At 43.4% G+C, this 9,628-nt stretch overlaps 1 protein-coding gene and 2 long non-coding RNA genes across 4 annotated transcripts in view; 1 reads left to right on the forward strand and 2 right to left on the reverse strand.

Annotated features, from left to right (window-relative positions):
• LOC116703577 (uncharacterized) overlaps positions 1-5,198 on the reverse strand; it is a 15,644-nt gene extending 10,446 nt beyond the window's left edge. The window contains exons 1-2 of the long non-coding RNA XR_004335461.1: positions 5,186-5,198; positions 4,426-4,427 (exon numbers count right to left, since the gene is read on the reverse strand). This is a non-coding gene — a long non-coding RNA (uncharacterized LOC116703577). The remainder of the gene's footprint in view (positions 1-4,425; positions 4,428-5,185) is intronic.
• grin2ba (glutamate receptor, ionotropic, N-methyl D-aspartate 2B, genome duplicate a) overlaps positions 1-9,628 on the reverse strand; it is a 150,456-nt gene that overhangs the window by 85,212 nt on the left and 55,616 nt on the right. The window lies entirely within an intron of this gene.
• LOC116703576 (uncharacterized) overlaps positions 2,858-9,628 on the forward strand; it is a 22,729-nt gene continuing 15,958 nt past the window's right edge. The window contains exons 1-3 of the long non-coding RNA XR_004335460.1: positions 2,858-2,963; positions 4,766-4,770; positions 9,308-9,310. This is a non-coding gene — a long non-coding RNA (uncharacterized LOC116703576). The remainder of the gene's footprint in view (positions 2,964-4,765; positions 4,771-9,307; positions 9,311-9,628) is intronic.

Consider the following 9,628-nt stretch of genomic DNA (forward strand, 5'->3'; position numbering starts at 1 on the left):
GCAACTCATTTGGCAATGGCTTGAATGTAACAGCCGTTCATTAACACGAAAAAGTTACCCACTAAAGCTTTAAAAGGGGTTACAGAGAAAACACCAGATTAAAATAATCATATTTTACAAACACTGCTACTAAGTGAGGTCCCAATACATTCAATGCCAATTAGCAGCACTGGTCAGCTATGAAAGAGGTCTGCAAATGTGCACTTTGATATACGAGTTGATGAGACAACTCACGGAGCTTCAAAGAGGCCAAAAGGCCTGTGTCCAAAGTGCAGCTGCACTGACCAAAGAACTGCACATCTATTTATGGCTTTAAGCTGAAACTAACCAGCCAGGACGTGATGGACATACACAGCACAGGAGGACTGACAAATGCTTAATGTCACACAGGGGATACAGACTTCAGCCTGCCACTGGAGGCAAAACTACTCAACTGTATAGAAAAATACATCCAAACACAGTTACGCTACGACAGTAATATATACTTATATATAATAATATATACTTATACTATACACATTGCATTAGTATGAACTAATAATGTCATATTAGCCTATAATAATACTTAACATACACTCACAGCCATTTTCCCACACAAGTACTTTGACTGCAGAATTTTAAAGTATGTTTTGCTCTGAAGACTTCTTTAAATTCACTGTCTGCTGTTCTGGCTCCTAACTGGTGAAACGATCTCCCCAATGACATGAGGACAGCCGAAAGCCTGCACACCTTCCGCCTCAAGCTAAAAACACATCTCCTCCGAATGCACAAAGCAAAAAAAACTACAGTTCACTTTCATATGGCTCCTAAGTGTATGTACTTGCATTTAGTTCTTGCTGTCCAGAGTTTGTTGCTTTAAGGTTGAAAGCACTTAATTGGAAGTTAGATAAAAGCGTCAGCTACCTGACATGTAATGTAATGATAGGTGCCGTGAGGAAAACAGGGATTACATAGAAATCAATGGAATTCTCGTGCCTACAGAAAACCTTTAACCCGAAACAACGGGAAAAATCCCCGGCCTGATGCAAAGCATCCAGGCTCCACCTCTGCCTCTTCCCGCTCTGCGATATTAAATTATTACCTGACCGGGATTCTCATTAGACGGAAAGAGGCAGGTGCTTCATCATTGGCATTTCGTTTCCATCAGGCCTTCACGCTGTCCTCCTCCGAGTAATGCGCTCAGCGTGAAACGTGACTTAATGTTTGCTGTATTTGTCTGGCTTGTGCATTCTATAGGGCTGCGGGGGGGGGGGGGGTCACTAGCGTCAATAGGAGCAGGTACGGAACGTAGAAGGACGGAGGGACAAGAAGGGAGGCAGGGTGAAGAGGGAAGAAGAAGAAAAAGAAAAAGTCAGATGCCAGGGGGACCTGGGAGTGAAAGAAGGCGAGACGACAAAACGCTCCAAACCTTGATTAAGTTTGCATGCTTTCTTTTTCCTCTGATCACACATTTGTTCCTCCAGCTTTGTCGCTTCACATCGTCTCCCTTCCTCCCATCTGCACTTGTCCTGCACATGCGTCACTCGCATCCCTCACTTTCATCAGCTCCCTCTTTTGTACGTTGTTATGCTCAGCACACACACACACACACACACACACACACCACAACAAACACACACACACACACAAATACACAACACACACACACACACACACACACACACACACACTCCCTCTTTTCCCACGCTCAATCTTCTTTACCTGTGTGTCCTTAAAACGTCTTCCCTCCGTCTCTGCTGGTGTGACGGCCGACACCGTTCCCCTTTTTTTATCTGAACTTTATCAAAACCCAATCTGTCCATTCTCTTTCAAGTTACGCTCTGTCTCTCACTCCCCTGTGTTATCTTTTCCTCCTGTTCCTGATTGGACTATTATTATACCCCAAATTGATTTTTGTCCTGACGATTCAGCATTAAGCATGAATATTTAAAGTGGAATTTCTAAAGTTATTATCCTCCAAATGGATTATTATGCACAGCGCCCAGCTGGAATTTATAAAGAAGAGTTTAGCGTGTTGATTTTTTCTATTTGGCGAGTCTTCTCAACCCTGAATGCTCTTTCCCTCTCGCACGCTTTTTCCCTTTGTCTCTTGCCATCTCTCCCTCTGTCCTACTTTTGAACCCAGTTATTCTATCCATCTCCACGTCCTCCCTCCAGACCCTCATTCTCCCTCTCTGTCTCCCTGCCAGCCCACCCCTTCGTCCCCTTGCCCTCCCGCCCTGCTTTCATCTCCTTCTCTCACTCTTTCCCGCTATCTCTCTCTCAGCCCACTTCTCCCCCCCCCCATCTCAATCACTCTCCCTGCAATGTAAATTGCCTGGTTTGGGACGACAGTACAGTTCCAATAATGCCGAAAGCACTTAGAAGAACATAATCAATCTTTCTCTCTCTCGCCCCCCCTCCTTTTTCTCTCCGTTTTCTCACCCTATTTTATATTCCCTCCATATGTGGAACAGGACTCAAACTCTCGGTCTCCTTTAATTCCGTCTCTATCTCCACACTCTGTTCTAATCGAGCCTTTTTTCGTTTGAATATTTTATCTATGCTCTCTAAAAGTCTGTCTTCTTTTAACTTGAGCATGACATTATACACTATATGGTCTGGTTTGTCATGGCTTGGGCCCTTTATTCCAACTAAGGGAAATCTTAAAGGTACCCTGTGGAGTTTACCACTAGCTGCACCGCGGAGCAATGTTTTTACACGTGGGTCTCAGTTTTTGTTTGCGTGATGATACACAAGCATGCATTTCCATGCACGCAATTGTTTTTAGCTCCAGAAGAAGAACCAATCACCTTTTAAACAAACACGCCCAATCCGCACATGTCATGAACATTCTGGTATACTGGGTATGCGCGTGTCGGTGTAAACAGAATACCGCATGTATACTCCGCCCGTTGGTGGAAGTTGCCATAGTAACGTTAGTAGCTTAGTCTCAGAGAATGACACGTCATGACCCAATCAGTGTCGGTGTTGAGACGGTAAGACCACCCCGGAGATTCCGAAGCAAAACGGGGTCAAAAGTGTTTTCAAATGTCTCTGATTTTGTGGCTCTGAAACGTGGTGAGAAAAGAGCGGTGTGAATGCGAGGGGTAAAACGTAGCAAAATATTTTCGTTTTTTTAAAACAAAACACAGCAATATAAATGTAGCCTAAATCTGCGCACGCAGAAGTCTGCCGAATTTTCTGCAAAAAAAATCCCCACCAAAAATTAAAAAAAAGAAAGAAAAACACTGTCGGCTAAATTGCGCAGAGATTCATTCTGGATCACTGCTGAAAACTGTAAAAAAGTGGTAAGAACAGTTTGTTTACACGGTACCATCCTCATGGAAATTTTGTTCAGCTACATTGTGAAGACTGCACGTTTCTGTAATATAGTTTTTTTTGTGAAATACTCTGTATCTGGATTTTGTGCAATACCTTCTTGATATTTTCTTTGTAATTTATCTGATGTCGCTTCTTCTTTAATACCTTTTTTTGGTGTTCTTTTCTAAAATAAGTCTTGGGAAAACAGCCCTGCTCTTGTTCAGCATCACAGTTTCTTGATGTCACTAATGTTTCGGTCCCTCTGGACCTTCGTCAGGAGTGTTTGGTAATGCTTCCAAAATAGAAACGACCTCAAAGACAGAGGCTGTGCAGTTTCTGTGTGAGTGTATGAAAACAATGATTGGTGGTGGAATTGACAGTAGTGCCCGGGCCACCAGCCGAAATCTTTCCTAGGGCACCAAATTGGTCGGGAGAGTTATTTGTGCAGATGTGCAGTTAACCTTATCAACGCTGAAAAGGCCATTTTCATGATATAATTTAGCAGAAAGCCGCGCAAAATTGTTAGGGGTTAAGTAAGTTCAAGATTTTAAAGCAATCAGTCAAATTTCCCTTTCCATCCCGATTTTAAAACTCAGCCTTCCTGAAACTCAACCCTTCCTGATTCGCCTGTTGGTGCCTTGCAATGCAAAGGGCAGAAATTCTCTCTTCACTGGACCCATATGTCATGATATGTAAAGGCAAGGCAGCTTTATTTGTATAGCGTATTTTAGCAACAAGGGCAATTCAAAGTGCTTTACACAAACCATTAAAGAGCAGTTAAAAACAATTAAAGAGTATGTAAAAAACAGCTAAAATGGAATAAGACAGGTATGAAATAGCCTCCAGGAATAAAAGTTACAGTGCAGTGTAAAACAGAAAAGATCTTAATTAGTTAAATTATGTGAATGAATTACATTTGCAATTTAAATGCACACAGTGTGGCAAATTGTTGGCAAGTGGTGGTGGGATAACACCCTCCATGTTTGTAGGTAACACAATGTTAATGCATTATATTGGAGCAAAGAAACAACGACTGATGCTACACTTGCCAGGTATCCACTTGTTAAAGCCCTTGGCTTCGGGATGACATGTCCACATACTTTTGGCCTCTCTGTGCGTTACTGCTCCGTGTTCCGTTACACAAACATTTGCCACACTTAAATTCTCCTCTTTCCCATCCCCAAACCCTTTCATCACATCCCTCTTTCTGTCCCTCCACCCACCTTTCCTTCACGCTCAGAGTTTTTACCTCACCCAAAAAAAAAAAAAAATCCACTTCCACTCCTCTTTTCATGCTCACTCTCCCTCCTTCCCTTGTCAGTCTGTCCCTCGCTCTTTTCATGTTCATGCACACCTTTCTCCAGGAGTCAGCTGCTGCCCCGACAGTTTTAGGGGGAGACAGGTGGAGAAGAGAAACAGAGATGAAGAGACAGAAGGAGAGACGAACGGGGAAAGAGGACAGCGGCGGTGACAGGGGGAAGAGAAAAAGTGAGAGAGGGAGAGAGAGAGGCTGAGAGAGGCTAAGAGAGGGAGTGAAATACTTCTAATTCACAGAGACAGGCTGCGTTTCCGTGGCAACGTGGTTTCCATCGTAACAGCCCTGCTAAGGATGCCATTAGTGGGGAACAAAAAGAGAACGACGCTCACTGCCGGTATAGAGTGCACGCACGCGCGCGCACACACACACACACACACACACACACACACACACACACACACACACACACACACACACACACACACACACACACACACACACACACACACACACACACACATACACACACACACACACACACACACGCATTTATACGTCCTGCTACACTTACAAACACACACAAGTATTCGAGAAAGCCACACACAAACACACACAGACACCCACACAGCGCTCTATTCCCCCCCCTTCATCTCAACATATGTCCTGCTGCCACTTCCCCACTGCCCACACAGGAACTCAAACTAACACAGACATACACCAATCTGTCTCACACCTGCGATCAATCCTGCCGCGGCTCTTATATAACTTGAAATAAAATCATGCCGAGCTTTGAGCCGAGACTTCGAGGCCCCATCATGCCACGGGGCACCGAGGCTCCGAGAAGCTGCGCCCATATTCCTCCAGTGAGCTGAAAGGATGCGTATGCTTTGATATACGCATCTTGTATTGCTGACCGTATACACACATTTGCATTTAAGGGCCTCAGTTCTCTTATCAAAAGGAACACAGAAAAAAACAAACCACAAGAAACAGAAGAGATTAAATTGGTAAATCGCCAGCGTATACAGTAGCGTGAAGGTCAATGCAGCAACACCAAGACGGCAGAAATGACCCGTCCCTTGTGATGACATTCCTGTTTGACAGCGAGAGGCTGAGTGGGTGAAGCAGACTCGGGCAGAAAATGTTTTTCTTCAGTATTCAGAAGACATGCAGATAGTTTGTTACACAGAAGGCATACCGCATCACCACTCAGTCATGCTCAACAGCATCTTGATAGGTTTGGCAGAACGAAAGGGCAGACAAGAGGTGCTCATGTTATTAATTCATAACAAATTCCAGTCAGGAAGTCATATTACTATCTCATCTAATGTGAGGCACGGTAGATGACCGCATATGCTCTCTCTTTTTTGCTTAGAGAACTTGAACAAGTTCAAGAATCGACTGTACGTTACTGGTAAAATGTGCACTGTGCACAATTACGCTCTCTAAGTCCTGATACTAGACAGCATGTTGATATTACTATAGGCAGCAGGCGTGTTGCTCCCTCTCTGCTTTGCTGCGGGGCATCAGGGACGATAACCTAGTTTCCACTGCAGGGCCGAAAAGCCAAACAGAGCTTGTTCATAACCTGCTGCACATCACTGAAAATTCACCTCAAAATAAAAATGTGATTTCTTTTTTGTTCCTAATCGCCAAAAGGGTTCAAACTAAAATACATTTAAAAAACGGTTTTATTCCAAAATGGGACAGGAAAAAAAGAGCTTTTGAAGTAATGGTAATGAACACAAAACACATCAGGGGTTAATGTATGTCCCTTAAGCGTTATTAAAATGAAATCCTCACGCTGTAAATCATGCCGTGCTATTACATTTACATTTAATCATGCTCCCCTCCAACCTTGTGATGGAAAAGTGGGTGAGTTACACTCGCTACTGTGTGAATTACTTGTGAGAATGTGCCAGAAGACATAGCGACTTACTGATCCTATAAGGGTCCTCAGCAGAGGGTCTAATGTTATCAGGCCTCCGACACTGAGCATCATGATGCCGGAATCGGAAGCAGCACATTCCCATCCCTGGGCGTTGCTCCGGGGCACGGGATATGCTGTTCCTCTCCGTGCAGGAACAGACTATTCACATATAGAATTGGGTCAGGTGCAACCCTGTGTGTATACAAAGCTAGGTTTAAACATAGAGAGCTGTCACTGATGTGTGGTAAGGGGTGAGGTGGAGGTTTAAGGTGTCTGTCTGTGTGAACTGCATGTTTCGTGACTCCATCCATCAACAGCACAAACAATTCGATTGACGCTGTCGACGTTTCCATGTCAGTTAGCAAGAAGACGTGGGAGAAATGTTGATGTTTGTGATTATATTGAAAACAGTGTGGTGCTAAAACGGATATGACCGAATGGTCTTCTTGATGACAGAAACTCCTGCAGGGTGTAACACGGGAGGGGGGGGTAATGCTTGTGCCCAGAGAGAGCCGATTGGTTAAGCCAGCCACCCCTGAAGCCTTGCGTGTCCGCCTAAAGACCTTGGATCAAATTCTACCAAAACTTTTTTCTTTCCTGTTTAACTCGAATACATGGCAGTTACGTAGAAGCCCATGTAAAGATTGGGATTTTCAAATGCTGCTGAGGTGTTCATTAGCATTTAAAGTAAATAACAGTATGTGGAGGGTGAACATGACAGTGACCACATAAAGAAAAGACCTTTGAAACGACTACATATCAAACGGAAAGGCAACTCCAACTACACAAGAGAATTGCATCAAATTGAAGGGCAATCAGCAGGATGTGCATTCTAATTCGCTGTGCGAGCTTAAAAAGACATCCGACAGTCAACATTGTCATTTACAAGTTTCAAAGCAACACAGTTTCTCTAACAACATTCCAAATTACAGCTGTAAAAATAGCCTCAGAGCTGAGAGCAGTGGTACCTTGATGCAAAATTACACTGGGACCACAAGACATTTACTTAAATGGGAGGTTAATTAATGATTTGCTGGCCAAAAGTTGAAAGCTTATTAAAATGGGGACGGGGGACAAAAATGGCTCCACAACTGTGTTAACAGCAGAGGACGTAAACACAGTTTTTAAAAGTCTTGCTCTCCACACTATAGCTTGGTTAACGTTAGGGAAAGATCATGGTTTTGGAAAATAAACTATGATAGAGGTACAGTATGAGTTATGCAGCTTAAAAACCTTGGTTAAGTACTGCAGTTCTGTGTTGTGACGGTGTGGACACCTGACCTGACGGGACCCGACGGCGTCAGGCCAAGTTCGGACCAATATTTCAAATATGTTTGGGGTGGACTTACTTTGCAAAAACTGGATGGACCTATTGTCTGTGTTGGACTATTTGCTGTTCAGTGCTGGGGTTTGCTATTTAAGCAGTGTACAGACAAGCTGTATACAACAATTGTGTTACAACAATTCCGTGAAGGAACAACAAAAACTCAGAACTTCAGCTTACATTACACACTAATTTTGACCAAATACCTCGATATCGATACTGCAACGATATTGTAGCGCTGACTCAGGGCTGCCAACTCTCACGCATTTGCCGTGAGACACACGCATTTGACTGGTTTCACACGCTCACACGCCACACCCCCGATTTATCACGTGAAGTGTCACCCCGGTCGGTCAAATTTCTGATAGATGAGTTTATCTATAGATTTATCTGTTAGCCACTAGTTGTGCTTTCAGAGAAGTGAGGGGGTTCAAGAGCGCTCCCTGTCTGTGAAAGTTTCGAATTGTCGCAAACTGAGAACATTTTTTTTACGATCCATCCCATTTCCGGCTTTAGGTATGAGCTCTGAGTATCACAGACCCGTCCGTCGCTTCGTGTCCACTCTCTCGTAACAATAGAGGGGAGCAGCGCGGCTGGTGCGTAGCAACTTCAGTTCAGTTAGTGGAGACTGCTGCTGTGGACAGTGACGCGTTGATCCGTGTAGTCCTCCGATATGCGCAGCGTACAGCCTCCTCTAAACTTTGTCAGAGACCAGAGACCCGAATGGGCGTCTGTGTCTGTCAGACGGTCTGAATGAGATCCACCATATTAGCGTACAATGACAGCACAGCAGACATATTAAAACTCTCCAAATCTGGCCAACAGATGGGAGGAGTTATATTTTGAATGTGCACAAAGTTGTAACATGGGCAGAAATCTGGTGAAACCACATGAGCTATACTATATTACTATACTATATATACTACATATATACACTATACTATATATACTATACTGCAACATTGGGCCACTATTGTGCTTTCTAACTCGGTGCATCTCTAAATGAACTGTAAATAATTAATTTGATGTTTATGAAATGAAACAATAGTCTTTTTTTCCCCAAAAAGTAAATCCAGTAAGTGGGGCCCAGAGGATGAGGGCCAAACATTACTGAACCTTGGCACAAAGGTTAAAGGATAAGAATTTAGTAGATCAGTGGTTCTTATCTTTAGAATTTAGTGGTCTTAGTTGATCCCTCAACATTAATTTAACTTGGGTCCCTTGTCCAACACCAGGGACCCCTGGACCTGTTCCCCACAGACCAAATCTTCTCAGCTGTTGATGAGATTTGCTACTGTCTCTTCATGTGGTTCATTATGTTTGGCACGTTGTCTGGGTCAGTTCTTATATCATAAGAAGTTAATAATGTATATATGTAAATGCTGAATGCCGTATACTGTTGATACTACAAATGCAAAGGTTCTTAACCCTACAGTTTTGCACATATCATGTAAGACTGATTTCTCCATTTTTTTGCAAAAAAACTCTCCAGAAAGTGCCCTTTAATGGTTATTTTTCATTTTTTTTCCTGGGGGGGCATACCCAGACCCCCTAGGAGAACCACCCCCCCACATATCACAAATCACAATTTAAACCCTGAAGGATAAAGACCCCAAAAAAATTGCTTTGTACGTGGCCAAAATATGGGTTGCCCCCCCAAATCTCACTCCAAGGTTTTGGGAAAAGTTGGCAGCCCTGCTGACTATTGGTCAACAGTCTGGTGAGTTCAGAAAATGACATCGCTTTATTGTAATGCAGCCTTTAAAGCGCCCATATTATGCTCATTTGCAGGTTCATAATTGTATTTTGAGGT

This window comes from Etheostoma spectabile, chromosome 15 (assembly GCF_008692095.1).
Source record: "Etheostoma spectabile isolate EspeVRDwgs_2016 chromosome 15, UIUC_Espe_1.0, whole genome shotgun sequence".
NCBI classification, from domain to species: domain Eukaryota; kingdom Metazoa; phylum Chordata; class Actinopteri; order Perciformes; family Percidae; genus Etheostoma; species Etheostoma spectabile.